General features: G+C 30.0%; 1 non-coding gene across 1 annotated transcript; it reads right to left on the bottom strand.

The window, feature by feature from the left end:
• Nucleotides 1-2,730: 2,730 nt before the first annotated feature.
• LOC120588385 (5S ribosomal RNA) lies at nt 2,731-2,849 on the bottom strand. Its single transcript, XR_005649240.1, has one exon. It is a non-coding gene; the product is annotated as a 5S ribosomal RNA (ribosomal RNA).
• Nucleotides 2,850-20,092: the final 17,243 nt, after the last annotated feature.

Raw genomic sequence — 20,092 nt, 5'->3', positions numbered from 1 at the left:
CTAGCTATAATTGAAAATTTAAAAAAATATATTTTTAAAAAGTACTATATTTGGAAGAAACTTTTTATTTCAAGTCTTTTGATTCTTATGAAAAACAGCATGTGATATTGAGGAATTTCCCTCTCCTCAACCAAGGAGAGCAGAAAATAGTTGAGGTCCTATTTGTAATTAGAAACCTGGCAACTTTTTCAGTAAAAATAATTTCAGAAGGTGTGTCATGACATCATTTTAAACACATATCATACCTTCAATATTTTTATTTTTCATTTCAAATTTCAATTCTCTCCTGCACAATCCACTTCTAAATATAAACACAGCTATCTGTACTTTTCAATTGTGTCTGATGACTGATTCCAACCTAGACAAAACTATAGTGTGGGGCAACGGAGAGAGAAATTTTGGTGCATACTCTATGATATCACTTCATGTGTCCTCTTCAGCCCCTCCCTTCAGCACATATTCTCTTCGGATGTCTAGTCTCATGTTATTCTAGAGCTCTTATTCAGATAAAATTAATATAATGAGTACAAGATGCAAAGTTTGGACAAGAAAACCTCTATGATTTTTCTTTTCTTTTTTTTTTTGTTTTTTTACATCACGCAATTTAACTTGTTCCATCTCTCTTAAGAGTCATTATAGTCAAAAGTGTAAGCAATTTACTATATGTACTATTTATAAGCATTTGCTTTGGGAAAAAAAGAACCACAAGAAAAAGCAGTATTTAGGATTCAGAAACAAATGTCAGCTTATTGAGTTTTAGGCATGAATGAAAGATATATTTGAAGAGGGTCTATCTCATAACCCATCAAATTATATCACTAATCTCTTTACTCCATAAACATGAACTTCCACTTCTTTTTGACGATTGGTTAAACAGCGGCCAAATAGTGTCTTGATAAGTCTTTCATTATCTAAAATTTTTAAAAATAATGTGGATTACACATTAACATGTACTTACCAATAGTTTTGCAATACTTTGTAGAAAAGGCTTCTCTAAGATACTACTGGAGCATATTACATATTAATCCCCTGAACAATTTAACAATTTTAACATTCGGAATCAAGTCATAAACTAGAAAATGGAGGATTTTTTAGTTTCTTTATTTGTTTTATCTAAATACATTATTGAAATGTAAAGCCAGTTAGTATTAACTGTGTAAAGTATTACTTGTCAGGATCTTAAATCTTTAACCAGCTACTAATTGTGTTAGACCACCCTTGACTTCTCCCCTAGTTTGAAGCTCTTCATCTCTTTTTGGATCACTTTATCTTATGTATGACCTTCCTAATCAATAGTCACTAAACAAAGAAATGAACTTTTGAGTACTGACAAGAATATCATTTGAGACAAAATTTGGACATACAAAATAGATCTTGAGCAATTCTTTTTCTGCAATCTTTGAATGCTTTTCTGTATATTCTAAAATACTAACTTGAATGGGTGAATCCTAGATCCAAAAAAAAAAAAAAAAGCTGAGAGAAGTGTTTCCAGTGTGACATATGTTTTTTACTTTCTATAGCAACAATTTAGTTTCTTTCTAGCCTTTCATTTATTTATTTATTCAATGGTTATTGAGGTTTTTCCAGGTGTTAGGCATGGTTCTTGTTGCTGTAGATATAACATTGCTGTGGATATAGTAAAATGAGCAGAAATTTTTCTCTCTCTCTCTATCTACCTACCTACTTACCATCTACTTATTTATTTGATAATTTCAGAAAATAAGCACAGTGAGTACAATAATAGAGTGTGATAAGATAGTGATCGTAATGATGAACTGCTTAGATTTCCCAGATATGCTTATTTCTGATAATCTAGTTCTAATTTTTTAAATATATATTCTCATCAATTTTTACTTTTTTCAAGTTTTATTGAGAAACAATTGACATACATCACTGTATAATTTAAAGCTTATAACATGATGGTTTGATTTACATATATTGTGAAATGATTACAATAGATTCAGCTAATATCCATCATCTTATATAGATACAATTAAAAGACAATTAAAAAACATATTTTTTCCTTGTGGTGAGTACTCTTAGGATTTACTCTTTTAACAACTTTCCTATATATCATCCAGCAGTGTTAACTGCAGTCAGTAGTTGTACATCACATCCTTAATACTTACTTTTCTTATAACTGAAAGTTTGTATCTTTTGAAGACCTTCCTCCAATTTCTCCTCCCTCCACTCTCCTCATCTAGTAACCATGAATCTGATCTCTTTTCCTTTGATTTTTTTTCTTTTTTTTAATGCTAAGTGAAATAAGTTAGATAAAGACAAGTACTATATGATCTCACTTATACATGGTTCCAATTTTTATAACAAGAGCTTCAATTTTAGCCATGAAAATTAACCCAGTTGAAAACACATGATGTTGAATTTTGAGATCATGGACAATGTGTTTTGGGATCTGTTTTTTATCAGTCTGAGGATGCAAGCCCATCTTTCAGAAGAATTGTCATGGCTTCACAATTTATGTGCCTAGAACTAGAAAACATGGTGTCAGAATTTGTCTTTTCCACTCTACGTAAGACTGAGTAAGCAATCATTTAGCCCATTGTTCTTTTTTCACATATTACCACATATTCAAATATCTTCACCTAACTTGAACATGATCAGTTTCTTTTTTTTCTTTTGTCTTTTTTTTTTTTTTTTTCAGGCAAGGCAACCCTCACAGATTGCAAGGACCTTGTCAGCTGATGATCCCTTATTTTTTAATTTTTTTTATGCCTACAGCACCTGGTCTTCCTAGGTGGTCTCCCATCTAAGTACTAACCAGGCCCAACCCTGCTTAGCTTCTGAGATCAGATGGGATCGGGCTTGTTCAGGGTGGCATGGCCATAGACTGATCTCTGTTTCTGATGGACCACAGAAAGTAGGTTACTTAAGTCTTCACTAGAATGAAATTCTCATTGCCTTCATTCTTTTACTACATCAATAACCATGTTGAAATTCTCTATGTTCCAGCTAAAGATATATACCTTGTTTAGTTACTATTAGTATCAATTTCTTTATGTTCTGGGCTCATATTTTTAAATGAAAACAAAGAATAATGTGTCTCAACATTGTGACGAGTTCTAAAAATGAAACCAGAAAAGTCCGAAAACTCAGAACTCATGGGAGGAATAAGACCAAAAATATGACCATCACTCACTAAATGGGATCTAAAACTTTCTTTCGACTTCTCGAAGGATATATTCTCTATTATTTAGTCTAAATTCTTGAGTGAGAGAATCAGACTGGTTGAGTGGAAATCTATCACTAATAAAAATCTCAATAAATAATAATCCTAATAAATCAACTTAACCATTCTGTTAAACTAATTTGAATTTTTGAACAGAACAACAATTTATTATTCCTCTCTCTAACATCATATCTATTCATATTTTTTCAAAAATTTCCATCTCAGTAACTAGTTGAATAATAATAAAAAAAATGATTTTAAAAATAAAAACATCTTGGAAACCTATTACATAATTCAGAACAGGTGTGGTTTTCCTGAATTTGAATCTTTGAATCATACACTATTATTATCATCTCTTTTGTAATAGTAAAACATGTAAGACTTAACCTAATTATAATCATATTAAAAATAAATAGGATAATAGGGATTGTATCATCCAAAAATCTCAAATCTCAAACAAGCATAAGAAAAAACTTTTTTAGTCATGCCCTAAACTCTTAAAAATATAGTTTTCCTTGGGAGTGTATTTACTTCAGTTGTTATCTTTATTTAATTTGAAATTTTATCATTTTCTTTTTACTTTCGGCTTGTTTCTCCATACATTTCTCCTCTAAAATGTTAAATTAGGTTAGTGTCTTGAAAAAAAAAAAAAAAGAACAAACAACAAGTATATATGCATTTTACTTAAACTTTCAAAATATTTTATATCTCTGCAAAGATTATTGTAATTTGAGTTCCTCTGTGGTTCTGTGTGTTCTAGGCTTTAAAAAAAAAAAAAAAAAGCTTTTTCAAAGCTTTTTCTTAACTTTCTAAACTATTTATGAACTTTTAAAAGTTTATAATGGTATCTTCGAAACTCAAATATTTGAAAAGAAAATAAGCATAGAATTCACTGTTCCATGCAGAAATTTAAAAATCCTTGTTGCAATGAACAGGACAAACAGACAGAGACTCATGGACATGGACAATAGACTAGTGGTTACCAAAGGGAAGTGGGGAGAGGGAAGGAGAGAGGTAGATGGGGTAAAAGGAGTCAAATATGTGGTGACAGAAAGAAATCTAACTATGGGAGGTGAATATATATATATATATATATATATTATATATATATAACTATGGGAGGTGAATATATATATGCAATATATATATGCCTTACTGTTAAAAATATATTAATTGATTAATTAAAAATCTTTGTCGCTATGGCTTCATTGTAATGTTAGTGTATTAAACAAGGTAAAGGGTTGTGAACTCACCCAAGATGGCCTCATTGCTTAGGTGAGTGTACCATGGTTTGTGGTCTTGATCTCTGCCTTATTGACTGGCAAACTCCTGTCTCTCTTTTATTTTTTCTTTCATGTATTACTATTTCTCTTGAGCAGGCCATATGTAAGTGAAAAAAAAAGTTTTCTTGCAGCAAACATTCAGATATTTAACCAGCACTATATGTATTTCAAAAACAGTGCATGGCTCACTAAGGAAGGAATGACGATCAAGCCAGAAATGTTATTGACTTTATGAACTATCTATTATAAAGGAAGAAAGACAAATATGGAGACAATCTTAACATCTTTTAATAAATGTGTCAGTTAGTGAGGTAGAGGCATTACGGGACAACATAAGAGGAGAATTCAACTCAGCAAAAGGATATGAAGAAAAGTGTTTTATAGAAATGTGTTCAAAGATAGATATGAGTAGGAAAAATTGTGGAAGAAAGAAGGTGCATTTTCCAAATTATTTATGTCAAAATACTGAAGTTGAAAATCACATAGTGCTTCTCAATGAATGATCATGGCCTTGTCATGGGGTAAAGAGTTAAATTCACTAAGAGAAAGAGCTATTGCTTTCTTGGACAATGCTTATATTAAAAATTATTAGTACCTTTCAGGATAACTGGTCTTTCTTTTTAAACATTCAATTTGAACAACCCTTCTAGCTGTATTAATGCATTAAATGAGACTATAGGTGAGTCTTAATGGCCTATAATACATGTCTTTTTGTAATGGGGGGTAATTTATGAATCTAAACTATGATTCTTTACATTATGAACTTCCAATTTAAGGCTCAGAAAATAGTCTTATTTCTTAGAATATATAGTAATATAATATATTATATTTCTTATATAATTTAATATATGTTATATTTAGCAGATCTTCACCTTAACCCCCAGGTAATTTTAGCATTCAGAAAAAAAAAAGAAAGAAGAAAGAAAGAAAGAAAGAAAGAAAGAAAGAAAGAAAGAAAGAAAGAAAGAAAGAAAGAAAGAAAGAAATTGGATACAATGAAAAAGGAATGTTGACTCCGAAAAGAATAATATATTCATCCAAACTGCATAGCCCCTCCTGAAAAACTGGCTAGAAGTCTATTGAAGATTTAAGGCAACCATCTCATTACTGTGGTAGAATTTAATGTTTTCCAAATTTTCTGACCTTTATGTTGTACTAGTAAAGATTTAAAAGATGAGAAGAAGAATGTTAAACTAAAATAGAAAATACAGATTCAACAGAACATAACTGACATCATTTCATATTAAACAGAAGAAAATGAATCAGATTTGAAAGTTGTCATATATGTAAGAAGATCATTTTATAGGGGATAATAGTAAATGATTTTTCAATTCTAGTAAAGAGAGAATGCAATTAAGATGTAATAGAAGATTTAATTAGGAGAGAAGGCAGTTTCCATAAGTTAAAAGTAAGGGTCAAAACAATTTTGACTTGTTTACCAAAGCATTCCATTGGAAAGCTTTCTTGTTTAACTTGTTTACTTGTAATGGCTATTGTTTGGCATTTCCTGAGTACAAAAAGGGTAATATGATCACTTGAATCTCTCCCAGTCATGTTTTTTTTTTTTGTTATTAGTACCAAGGTGGCTTTTCCAGCCTAATGAAAAGCCAAAGAATGCTGTGTGCACTTACCCACCCAGTTCTTCTCTCATGTAATTTTTATAATATTTTATCATCGGTAATGTAATTAATTTCCTAAAGAGTCCATGAAAGAATATAAAATCATAACCAAATGCTCATTCTTAGTAAAGGTCAGTTAGTGACATTAATCTATTTTCCTATGGGGACAGTAATGTGGCTTAAATATAACATAAGTATTGTTACAAATATATTTATAGAGAAAAATATTTTATCACAAATTTTCCTGGTTTAATAGTTCAAATTGTGTCATCTACAAAGTGTATGCATGGTCTTTTCTGTTTATCATATAAATAACAAGACTATAATAGAATTTTTCAAAAGCAATAAAATTATTAGTTGATATTTATGTTCTGATTATTATATAACTATATTAAAATGACAGCTGATGTTATGGTGAATTAATTCATAACAACCAAACAAAGCAAATGCTTCTGCTTCTTAAGCAATTGATATTTCAGTACTTCATGAAGTAGTAGGAAGGTTAAGATATGTGAATTAGACTAATCCTTAAGAAAATACAGAAAATACAAATATAGAATAAGTCTGTTGTAAATAGTTAAGTAAAATCCTTCAAGCTTAACTAAACTCTGGTAAGAGTCTGAATTCAAATATCTTAATCTCAATTCAATCTCAAATTCATTGTGTAACCTCTAAGAAGTCATTGAGCTTGCAATTCAGCCCCTTGATATACATAAAATAAGGGTAATAATTCCAGATTATACTATGAAGATGATATATTCTATAAACTAAGTATGCCTAATAACACAAAATGGTAATATATTGACATATTTTTTCATAATAATTCATGATGGTTAGTTTAAATCTAGATAGCTAGTGAAGTATTGCACTTCTTTGTAAAAGCTACATTATAAATGGAAATCATGTCTATATATTTTATTTTATCTAACGTAAGACACCATTATTTTAGATATGATTGGAAAGAATAGAATGCTGCCTGCTAAAATATAACATAATTTCTTACCCCTTCAAATTTATTTTGTTTTATTTGTTTGGGTTTTTTTATCTTTACTTATTAAGGTATTTCTTTTACAATTGCATAGACATTAATTTTTGCCATATGACTTACCATTTTTTTCCCATTTTGTGAACACAATGCATTTTACTTTCAATGTCAAAACATGCTTCTAAATTTTGAAGACTTTAAATTTTTTCATTATGAAAAATTGAATATATACAAAAGTAGAGAGATAAGTATAATGAATCTCAATGTACTTTTCACTCAGCTTCAATAATTATGAAGTCATTTATACTCTCATTCACTTCCCCCCTCTTTCACTGGAATACTTTGCCACGTCCTCTTTCTACCCTACTGCGTGACAAGGTCCGGAGATGGGGACGGAGGCTTCAAGGAATGCATCGTCAAGAACAAGGATGTAGCATGTGTTTAGGGATAATTGGTTTCTTAGGAACGATTCTATTAATAGGGGGAATTTGGGTAGCACAAATTCTTGTAAGTGTAAACGTTGTACAAGTGGATTTCCTCAAAATTAGCTCTGAGGAAAACATAGTAAATTCCCCATGTATGGAATCAGCTCTAGTAACCCTGACATGTCCAGAATGCGTAAACCCTTTATTTGAACAATTATTAAGAGAAATTCCTTTTGATGTGCCTCTTAAAAATGTTGTGAATAAATTATAACAAGCTGAATTACTAGAACCAGCTTATACTCCTATTCCCACGCAGTTAGTAGAAAAATTAGTAAAGGATAAGAAATTTACTTATAAGCCTGTGCCTACTACGGAAGGGCCTCCTTTTGTGGCCTACTGGATAAATGGAAAACTCTGGTATCCACCTAAGGGGGCTAATGGTATGAAAAGATTTCATGATCCTCCTTTGCCTTATACAGGAGTTTATAATGAAGATAACATACGTATGGTGAATAAAGATGGAATTCATGTGCCTTATAGTAGTTTAAGTTTTATAGAAAGGCTGTCTAGGTCAGGACCTCCTTGGTGCTTAAAAAACAAAGGAACAAAAACTTAGCTTACGAAAGCAGCTTTGTAAAACTGATTTTTATAAATATTTTCCTCAATACTGCACCAAGGAAACTTTTGAACAGCTATGAGAAAGTTTCAGCTTGAACTTTAGATATAGCATAAATCAAGTAGCATTTAAAAGATTTCTTCAGGTAGAAAGAAGAACAATGTCTGCCCACAAGCCAATACTTGCTGTTATGAATACCTCTATCTATCACCTTTACTTAAGTCAAACTGTATCTTATGTAATAGATATGAGAATTTATATCTATTTATATCTAAAAATTTAGATTGTTCCATCAGGTAGTTCTGTTCTAATGATTGAGAGAAGAATGTGCTAGTTAATCATGAATATTAATAATAATATACTCTATAAGATTTTCTGCTTTGCCTAACCACAGAAATTTAACTCTCTGCTACCTTAACCACAAAGTATAATCAAATGCCAAAATAGAAAGTATAAAAGTTGTACTCAAATCACAATAAAACAGAACAGTGTCACACCGCCTCTGAGTTGTGTAGTCGACTGTCTCCCGCGCCGACGCCTTGCCCACCTTTGGGGCCCCCTGGATCTTGTCGTGGCTGGACCACGGCAATACTTAAAGTAAATCATGTAACTTATTTATAGTTTAATATATATGTATAGTTCATTGTATATCTCTAAAATATAAATTTAAGATATTTAAGTCATAATAAAACTATTATTGCAACTAAATTATGGGTACATTTACAATACTATCGAATTCATAGGCTGTGTTGAAAGACCTTTTAAATGTCAATTAAATTTAAAAATTTTTAAATAGAAATGCACAAAACTCAAATGAGGTGAAAATAATAGTTTAAGTAGTTATCTTTAAGCTTATGCACATGGAGACAAAGACATTTATATCATAAATGTTGCTTGCATGAAATGTATTTGTTTCATACCAATTCCAAAGATGTTAAAGTAAAAGAATATGTTTCTTCAAATGTGAAATGTGATTTAAGTACTATAATTCTTTTCTCTTTCTCATATGATTTATGACATTCTGAGATTATGTAGATAATATTTTTGTAATAAATGAATAAACTATGGAACTTCAAGGATACATTCACTGTTTTAGCAATGTTTAAATAGTACAGTTCCCAATATTTGACATTCAGTATATTCCAGTCAAAGTGCCATACAAAAACAAGTTACCAATATATTTTCACCTCTGGAGTACCCAACCTAACTATTAATTATAGTTTACTGATATTCATATTTCATATAACATTCATATAGTAATGAATAATTCTTAAGTGTTAAAACCAGTTAGGTGTCTTCAATGCTTGGTACAAATACAAAATTTCAACTATGTTTCAACAAATTCTCTCAGAGCATGCAATTTCTCAGCAATGTTCTTTTGGCAGATATTGTCAATCTGCTGACTCAGCATTTATTCCAATCTCTTCCTAGTATGCATTTCTACACCACAGAGACCTAATGCTAGAAAGCATGTAACTGAATTTACATTTATGTTTGAAGTTTCACCTATCAAATTCATCTGCAAAATATTTGGAAAGGAGCAGAAATAGAATACTGCAAGGTAGAAGCTTGACTAACATCTGCTGCTTTTGCTATTACCTCCGGCCATTGCATCAATGGCAGCATTTGCCTCCTTTCCTTTCTCCCATCCTTCCCAGCAGCTATTTGAGAAGTCTTGGTCCCCTTTCTCTAGCTTTAAGGGCATCACAAGGCAGTACAAGCATTTATTTTTCTGTTGCATATTAAAGCAGAGTTCTAGAGCTCTCAATTGTACCATTATTTTTCTATTTTAGCACAAGGCTTCCTGGTATTGGCAGGAGTAACATGCTGCTACGGTGGTAACTTCCTGATTCTATAACTTCCTATAACTTCTAGAGGCAGTCAAAATCTTGGCAGCACAGAACTACACTGTAACTTTGGGTGTTTTCTTAGAAGATCATCTTGTAGTGTGTTTCTTGAATCTACCCATGAATTCAAGTATCCTGTGGCTATAGATCTGTTGGCTGTTTATTATGAGTTTATTTGGATATCTACAGATTAACCACGTTTGTGGAATGTGAGATTAGCTGATATGCATCTTAAACAGGTAGACTTTCCCCTGTTATTCTTTGTGACCTCCTGAATCAAATAAAGTATGAATTAAGGGATAAGAAATGTCTGACTATTGTATGGCATATTAATTAAATGGCATACACAAGAATAGAGGACATTTAGATTGTTTACAATTTGACTATTGTGAATAATGCTGCAAACATCATAACATTTTTTAAATAGAAAGTTTTTAGAGAAAAAAGTCTTTGAGTTAGTTAGAATAACTAAATGTTGGAAGCCCACAGAGAAAACAAATTGGAAATATGTATATTAAAACGTATAGTGTTATATTTTCATTAATAAAATAATTCATTGTTTTAAATAGATTTGATACTTTGAATTGCTTTAATTTTACTCAAAACCTTTCTGAACTGTGAAAATATAAAATGGAACATATTTTGTATTAATTTGATTTAAATAATTTGTAATGTTTTGTATTGCGATAATGACGATTTAATTTGCTATGTTAAAATTACATATTTTAATTTTCTTGTTAAAATATACAGCACAAATATTATTAACAGTATAAATTATTACTAGTATTTTCATGGAAACCCTATTTAACCACTTAAAATTAATACCATATCAAAATATTAATAAATATTTTAAATAATTTAAAACACCCATAAGATTTTCCACTTAAAACATCTATTTCTAGTTTTATTCATTGCTATTCAATTTAAATCTATATACATTCTCAGCTAAAGGTAACTGAGCTCATTATTATGCATGGATTTTTTAAATTACTTTGCCTTCAATCCATATTATTAAAGGGTTACTGTTTCAAAATAATCTAAATAATCAAAAACTTTAATGATTGACCTGTGGCATCTCACATTTACCTCAGTTTCATAAACTATTCTCTTTTCCCATTTTTCTAATCAATAGAAAAAATGCCATATGTATCTTTTTATGGGTAGAAATTTTTGTTTCTGTTTTTCTTTTTGTTTCCACTTTGTTTCAGTTATTCTTTTAACTTGCATTTTTAAGGGTGGGATTTCTGAGTCAAAAGGTAAGGTTATCTAGGTGGTTATATCTATGAATTTTATATTTAATATTGCCTTTCTGTTTTTTAATGTTTTTGAAAATCAACAATAGTATAAGTGTGTATTAATTTAAGCACAGCATGCCACAAATTTGGAGTTACCATTTTTTCTGCCTTAATTTAGTGGACAAAGAAATAGACGTAATCATTTCTCTCTTAAAGTATACCTAGTTTAGCCAACTACTCTCTTTTAATATCTATCATTTTCTTAGAAAGAAAATTTTACTGCATTATGCTGGTGTCAGCATTTGCATTTAAATAACATGATAGCATTAGAATAATTTTAATAGAGCGGTATTTTCACTGCATGATTGAAAATGCTTACCCTGTAAATGTAGATTTTCTTTACAGAAAAAAATGTCAGTACAATAAAAAACTAATGAAGTCTGCCAAAATTAAACATTGACTAGACATGCCTGTGAACAAAAACCTGGGCAATTTGAACATATGCTAAATAAATCAGCATATTGGGGAAGAAGGTACACACTGAAATTGTTCCATGATTGCTGGACAATATTTCACTTCTACGAAAACATGCAGAGAACTAAGAAAGTTAAACAGCTATAATGAGCTAGGAGAAGAGGAAAACGTTGAAATAATTCTTTATAAATGTTTATGAAAATAATTATCCTTCAAACATACGATTATATTTGATCCCATAAAAATCTATAAACATATTAAGAGGACAACAGAATTTTAAGCATTAAGCAGCATGAGGTTTATTAAGAATAGATATGCCATAGAAGCTTAATAGCTTCTTTTGATTCATTGTTAATTACAAAATTAGGGCATGCTGTGAATAGGCTCTATCTTCAATATTTAGACTCTAATAAGTATTTTAGATTACTGTTTTTAAAGTACACGTTAGCATTATAACTTCTAATACATTATTGTTATGCAGCATGTTTGAAGCTAGATATTGTCGTTAACCTACTCTACTGAGTAGAGACTAAAATAAAAGTTAAGTAATCTTTTGTGATACTGGTCAGAATGTAGTTAGGACCAAAGCTAACACTTCTAAATCTACTACAGGATTTTTACCACTTTGATTACAGCACATTATCAGTGTAAATCCATTACTCTAATTTTACTTAAATTAAAATAATAGTTTTAAGGCAAAATGAATTAAAATTGATCAATGGAAAATACTGATATCTAAATATAAGTTTATATGTACAGGAATACCAATATATTTTAATATCATAAAATATTAGGGGAGAAATAGAACATAATGAAAGTCTATGTTAATCTCACCATTCAGATAAATTATAAGAAATTAGATAAATTTTAAGTATGACACCAGCAAAAGAGAACATAATGACCTTACAAGCAAGCTAAATCACTTTGTATTTTGTTATTAAAGTTGATTTTATGAGTCTTAGTGTCATTCCAATGCACTGAACATCATCATATTAAGTCTGTTTTGAAGAAAAAAAATTGTTAGTATTACAATCCACATTATTTAGGCTTGATAAATTTTATGCATTGCATTTAAAATGCAAAACAACTTCTGCATCAAATTATTTCACTTTCTTGCTCAAGATGCTCCAGTGGTTCCTTCTATATAACCTACAACAGTTTCAGTATATGATCTCAGCTTATGTCTCTAAATTTATTTTGTGCCACTATCAGCAATGTATAGCTCACTCTACTATTGGCTCACTGCTTTCTTGCTGTTTTTTGAAACAACCAAGTTTATTTCTTCTCCAGAGTATTTTTACACATGGTTCCTTCTTTTTAATGTTTCTTCAGCCATTTGCATGACTCACTGCATCATTTCATTGAAGTCACTGTTAATTTTTCCTTCTAAAAATTCTTCCCTGTGCATCATTTCTATAATAGCATCTTCACTACCTATCACTCTTTATCCCCATTAGCATTTAGTAAGTAACCCATAAATATTTTTTGGATGAGTGTATAAATGAGTTTCAGTTTTTCAGCTATAAAGTGAGTGTTACAATAGGTGATTTCTAGAGTTCCTACTATTCGTACTTCATCATAAAAATAGCTACAATTCACACTGAATGTCTACCACATGCTATACAGTTTCCTACTTAATACTTATAATAAATTTCCAAGTAATTTTTATTATCTCCATTTTATATATGAGCAAACTGAAGTTGAAGGGGTGAAGTACATGGCTCAGCAGCACAATACTAGTAAATAAAAAATGGAATTCAAATTCATGCTTACTAGACTGAAAGCTAATAAACTTTATGCTACTGAGGCTTTTAAAAACTAATTTCAAAATATTCTTATGTGGAAGCTGATGTGTGAAAGGCTACTCTTATAAAACAAAATGGCTCTGACTGTAGCAAAGGAAAGGAGAATCACAATGACATCTCCAAAAATAATTTCTCTCTCCCTTCAAAGCACCTGGGAGTAGTTTGAAGACCAGTAAGCCACCTAATACTGACTCTTAAACATTAATTATGAAATATTGGCAACAATTATTTCCTGTAGGCTTTACCTAGCTCATCTCATGTTTTTCCAAGAATAATCCAGAAATGAATTGTGTCTGGAAACTCATCTACAAAATAAGTTTGGGAGAATTTCAAAGAGTACTAAAATAACCTAAGCAGTAAAATGTGTATGTGGATTGGAAACTCAAAAATTAGAAACAAAAAAAATTAAAATAGTATAATTTTCTATATATGATTAAAAACTAATTAAAACTATATATATATGAAAAGATAGAGTCAAATATAGCTAAAATGGTGTTGAAAAATAAGACAAGGTAGGAGGATACCATTACTAGTTACAAAACTATAGTAATGTGTATTGTTTTTAATGGACTAGACAAATGAATCAGTGGAACAGAACAGGAAATTCAGAAATAAGTCTGAAGATTTATGGACACTTGGTTCATGGCAAAGGTGGCAGTTCAGAGCAGTGTTTTATTATTATTATTATTATTATTATTATTATTATTAATTGTGCCAGATAGAAAGGTATAGAAATAAAAATGACCCTACTTCATCACAATATTCACACAAATGAGTTCCAGATGGACTGCTGATCGGAATGCAAATAGCAAAAATAGTTATACTTCGAGGAGATTATATAGGATTATACCACAATCTGTTGAAAAAATAATTTCTTAAAAGAGCAAAGGTACAAAACATAAATAAAACTCTTGATAAATTATACTACATTAAAATTAAGAATATCCTTTCAGCAAACAACATGGTATGAAAACAAAAAAAAAAAGTGTCAACACAAAGAAATAGTGAAGAGTTCTTTAACATATATGTACTTATATTTTAAACATATATAAATACATATTTATTTATTTATGTATTAAAAATACACACACATATAACCAGACAACCCCTAACAAGATACAAGAATAGGAATAGGAACTTCCAAATAAAGCATATCCAAGTAACCGACAAATATATTAAAAAGTTTAACTTCATAACTAATTTAGGGAAATGTAAATAGTAACACAATAAGATAAACTTCTGCTTCCAGCCACAATGGATTAAATGAGAAGTGATTTGACATTCAATTTGGAAAAAGTAGAAAACTATTCAAAATATATCAGTTAGTGGTATTCAGATAGTACAAAACTGAGGGAAAAAAAACGATTATATCAATTCTTCAATTTTCAAGTTTTCTGAATTATATTAATTTTTTATTTATATTCCTAATTCTGGTACAAGGAAGGATAGTTTAAGCAGAGTGATTAGTCTTCTTGACTTGAGGAGATAGAGAGATAGAGATAAGGATTTAAAGAAGAAGTGAATTTCATTGTAGAACAGAATACTAAATTTGTGTGCAGAGAAAAGTCCAAAAAGTTGCATTTATCGGCATGCATAGGGTAAAACTTCATGAGGCCACATAGATAAAAAATAAGAAGTTCTAAGCTGGACAAATCTCAGTGCTCCCTCAGGAGTGGGAGATGCTTGGCTAATAAGCTAGAAGTGAAAGACCTTGTGGAATATTCAGGTCTGCAGTACAGACCCACAAGATGCCAAACCTTAGGAGTGGGTTACCAGAACTATAGAAAAAGATATTCTAAAACTATCCTTTAAAAGCATAAAAAAAATGCCTTGAATTTATCTAGCTGAAGCACATATAATTTAGCTAGTAGACAAAACAAAATCCAACATCCTTAATAGGAATATAATATGCATCTCTTAAGAGTATAAACTTATAATATGTAGTATTCAATCATGTACAGCTGATTTGGAAAACAGTTTAGTGTTTTCCTACCAAACTAAACATGTTTTTAGAATATGACAAAATGACCACCCTTCTTGGTATTTACCTAAAGGAGTTGAAAATATATGTCCACACAAATCTGCACACAGATATTTATAGCAGCTTTATTAATAATTGCCAAAACTTGGAAGCAATCAAGATGTCATTCAGGAGGTAAATAGATAAATAAACTGTGGTACATCCAGATAATGGAATATTATTCAGTGTTAAAAAGAAAAGAGATATTAAGCCATGAAAAGTCATGAAAGAACCTAAAATTCCTATTATTAAGTGAAAGAGGCCAATCTTAAAAGGCTATACACTGTATAACTCCCACTATATGATGTTCTAGAAAAAAGCATAACTCTGGAGAAAGTAAAAAGATCAGTTGTTTGTAAAGGTTAAGGAAATTGGAGAGAGATAAATAGGTGGAGCACAGAGAATTTTAGGGTAATGAAAATATTCTGTATAATACCATAATGATAGACATGTCATTATATATTTATTCAAACTCATAGAATGTACAACGTCAAGAATGAGCTCTAACAGAAACTATGAACTTTAAGTGATTATAACATGTTAATGTAGGTTCAAATGAACCTACAAATGTAACATGTGTACCAATCTGGTGGGGAATATTAATATTGGGGGAGGCTATGTATTTGTGAGGAAGGGAATATATAAAAAGTCTCTGTACCTACCCTTCAGTTTTGCTGTGAATCAAAAACTGCTCTAAAAAAATAGTCAATTTAAAAAATACAATGTAGAATTTGAACTTCTTTATTTTATTAAATTTCTTTATTAACAAAATTAAATTTTGTTAATAAAACTATATAGATTTTAAATGTACAATTCCATAATACATCATCTGTATATTGCATTATGTGTTCACTACCCAAAATCAAGTCTCCTTTCATCACCAATTATTGTGTCTATGAGTTTTTGTTCGTTTGCTTTGTTTGTCCATGTGTTGTTTTCAGTTTTATATCTCATATATGAGTGAAATCATATGGTTTTTGCCTTTTTCTGACTGACTTATTTTACTTAGCATGATTTCTCAAGATCTATCTATTTGTCACAAATGGTAGTATTTCATCTTTTCTTATGGCTGAATAGTATTCCAGTGTATTTATGTACCACATTTTCTTTATCCAGTCACCTATTGAAGGACACTTAGGTTGGTTTCATGTCTTGGCCACCATGAATAATGCTGTACTGAACATAGGGGTACACATATACATATCTTTACAGATAAATGTTTTCAAATTTGGGGGATAGATATCCAGAAGAAACATTGCTGGGACTAGAGAAATTAAAATTTTCACTTGAGGTGATTGATAATTGACTAGACACTGGAAGAGAAAGGGTCACTAAACTTGAAAAATAGTGATAAAAACTATTCAAAATGAAAGACACAGAAATAAAGAGAACAAAACCAGTGAAAAGAGCTTCAATAGCCTTGCGATATAAATTCTAGCACATATATAATTGGAGTAAAAGAAAAAGCAGAGAGGGAGCAGAGAGAGATCATTTAAATACTGAATAAATAATATTTAAAATGTATTAAATTTATGAATAGTGTAAATTCATTGATCTAAGAATCTCAACCAATCTCAAGCAGATAAACACAAAGAGAACTATATCACTGTAAATTTGTAAACTATTGCTCAACATCAGTGATAGAAAGGCTTCAAAGATGCCAGGTGGGAGAGAGGTCAGGGGGTTATGTACAGAGAAACAAACAAAAAGAAATAACTGAGTACTTCTTGTCATACACAGAGCAAGAAATAAGGCAGTAGACCAATTTTAAAATGTTAAATTGAGATAAAAACTATCAAACTGAAATCTAAATTCAGCAAAAATAAATTTTTAAAAATGTAAAGAGACATAAGTATTTTTCAGCAAGTAAAATATGAGCTAACTTACTGCCAGCAAACTTTTAGTACAAATAATATTAAAGGCAGCTTTTCATAAAGGAAGAAATTACCAGGTGGATAATTGGATTTACATAGCAAATTAAAGAGCAATGTACTGGAAAACATGTGGGTAAATAAAAGACATCTTTCCTTTGTAAAAAATTTCTTAATAGTATTGTGATGTTTATACTATGTGTAGAACAAAAGGTATGACAACAATAGGATGGGAGAGAATAATAGACCGGTTTACTATACATACTCCAATAAATCTGTTAAATTACATTTGAAATTGTTTACAATTATTTGAAGGTAAACAGTGATAATGGAAAGATGCACTTTTTAAACCATAGAGCATCCATTAAAAACATATAAAAAAATATAGCTAAGTAAGCTAATAATGGAGAAATTGAAATGCTAGCAGTAATCAATTCAAAAGAAGGAAAGGGAAAGAAGAAAATAAGAACAACAACAAAAAAAGATGTGACAAAATAGTGATGTGAACATTTAAACCTAATCAAATAATTACATTAATTAGAAATTATCTAAACACTTCAGTTAAAAGAGAAACCTTAACAGACTGGATAAATAACAGGATACAACTGAATGTCATTGTAGAAAAGCTTCTTTATAGAACATAAAAAAAGGGAGGTAAAAACATGGAGACAGATATACTATGCAAACAGCCAAAAAATGGCTGGAATGACTACTTTAGTATCAATATATATAGGTTTCAGAGTACAAGATATTTTTAAAGATGATGAGGAATATTATATTGATAAAGGGGACAGTTTATGAAGGAGAAATACTAATCCTCATCATACATACCTAATAACAAAGCCAAGAGTAAGATAATTGAAAAGAGAAATAGGCAAATCTACAATTATTGTTGGCAATTTCAATACTTCTCTCTGTTAACCATAGAAAAGGAGATAGAAAATTAATGAGATATAGAAGATGTAAATTCAATATAAATAACATTTATAGAGCATACCACCCAGACAAAACATTTTTTCCCAAGTTCAAATGGTGCATTCAACAAAATTGATGATTTATTGCACCAGTAGTTGTCTCGATATATTTAAAATAGCAAAATAGTGCAGAATATCTTCTCTTAATAAATGGAATTAAATTTTAGAACCCATAAATTCATGGAATTCAAAACAAACACATTTTGAATAACACATGGTTTAAAAATTCAAAAGAGATTGTAGAAAATGTTTTTTAAGTGAAAATTAAAACAACACATCCAAATTTTTAGTTACTATTAAAGCAGTGGTTAGATGGAATACTATAGCTTAAAACGTTTATATTAGAAAAGAAAAAAATGAGCTACCAGCTATAATACACACCAACTAGGAAGATTAAAATTAAATTTTTTAAATTGAAAATACTAATTTTGTTAGGTTGTAGAGGGACAGATCATCTAATTTGCATTGCTTATGGGAAAGTAAAATTGTATGAAAATTTTGAAAAACATTTGATAATTTAAAAATATATACAATTACAATTTGATAAATAATTTTAAAACATATACAATTACCGGGAACTAACAATTCCAATCCTATGCATTTACCCACTCAAAGTAAAATTACGTTCTCTTAAAACGGGGTATAGAAATGTTTATAGTAACTTTATAACAGAGAAGATGAGCAATGAAAGTACTTAGAATATCATATTTAAGAATAAATCAGAGAAAGAGGATGATAAAGAGCAAACTAAGAAAAAATACCCAGAGAATTTCAAATAAAATGGGACAGAAATAGATCACAGAAAGAGAAAACGAACAGTTTCAACAACAGAGTAAGTAGCATTGCTTTGCTAAATAGTACAGTGAGACCAAGTAAGATAAGGCCTAGAGAGTGATCATTTGGGTTTCTTTATAATTAGATGTCATTGATAACCTTGGAAAGGAAAGTTTTATTACACTAATTGGTTCAAAACAGATTACAGGTTTTGAGGAGTGAATGTTAATAAAAACATATAGAAAGGATGTATGACTTGGCTGTTGATGGACTGCTGGAGACAAGAGCGTGAAATATAGAGGATGCTTTTTTATGGCAAGGTTTCTGTTGGGATGAAAAACACTAGTGTTGAAATGGTGTCTTGTTTTAAAGGAATGTTTTCCAGTTACATATTGGAAATGAATAAATACTGAGAAGAAAATAGGGCTTAATTCTATATCTTACTTATTCAATTTTGAATATATTTCTTCTACATTTCATACAATGCTTAATCTAATCACATGGAAATACAAATTGTCATGTTGAATTTTTTTAATCTGAAAATCTGTCTTATAATATTTATCTCCTTAGATTAGCATTATCATTTGAAATATGTTTTTTGAAATTATAATCAAGTAGTAACAACTTTAGGATCACATCAAGCCACTGTACCTCTCTTTCCTGAGAGTATGTTACAATTTTTATATACACATATATATATATACATACATATATATACACATATAAACACATATATATATATACATATATATGTATATATATCCTGCCGAATACACACACACACACACACGCACACACACACACATGCGTGTATACACACACACACACACACACACACACACACACATATATATGTATATATATATTTATCTCCTTCTTTGTTACTGAACACTTAGACACAAATGAATTTCTAGGAATTTTTTAAAATTATTAAACAAATCAAGAAAATGTCACGATTCATCTGTTTCCGGAATGCA

Source organism: Pteropus medius, unplaced genomic scaffold (genome assembly GCF_902729225.1).
Source record: "Pteropus medius unplaced genomic scaffold, Ma_sr-lr_union100, whole genome shotgun sequence".
Taxonomy (NCBI): domain Eukaryota; kingdom Metazoa; phylum Chordata; class Mammalia; order Chiroptera; family Pteropodidae; genus Pteropus; species Pteropus medius.
The sequence above is the reverse complement of the archived record's forward strand: the minus strand, read 5'-3'. Positions and strand labels throughout refer to the sequence as shown.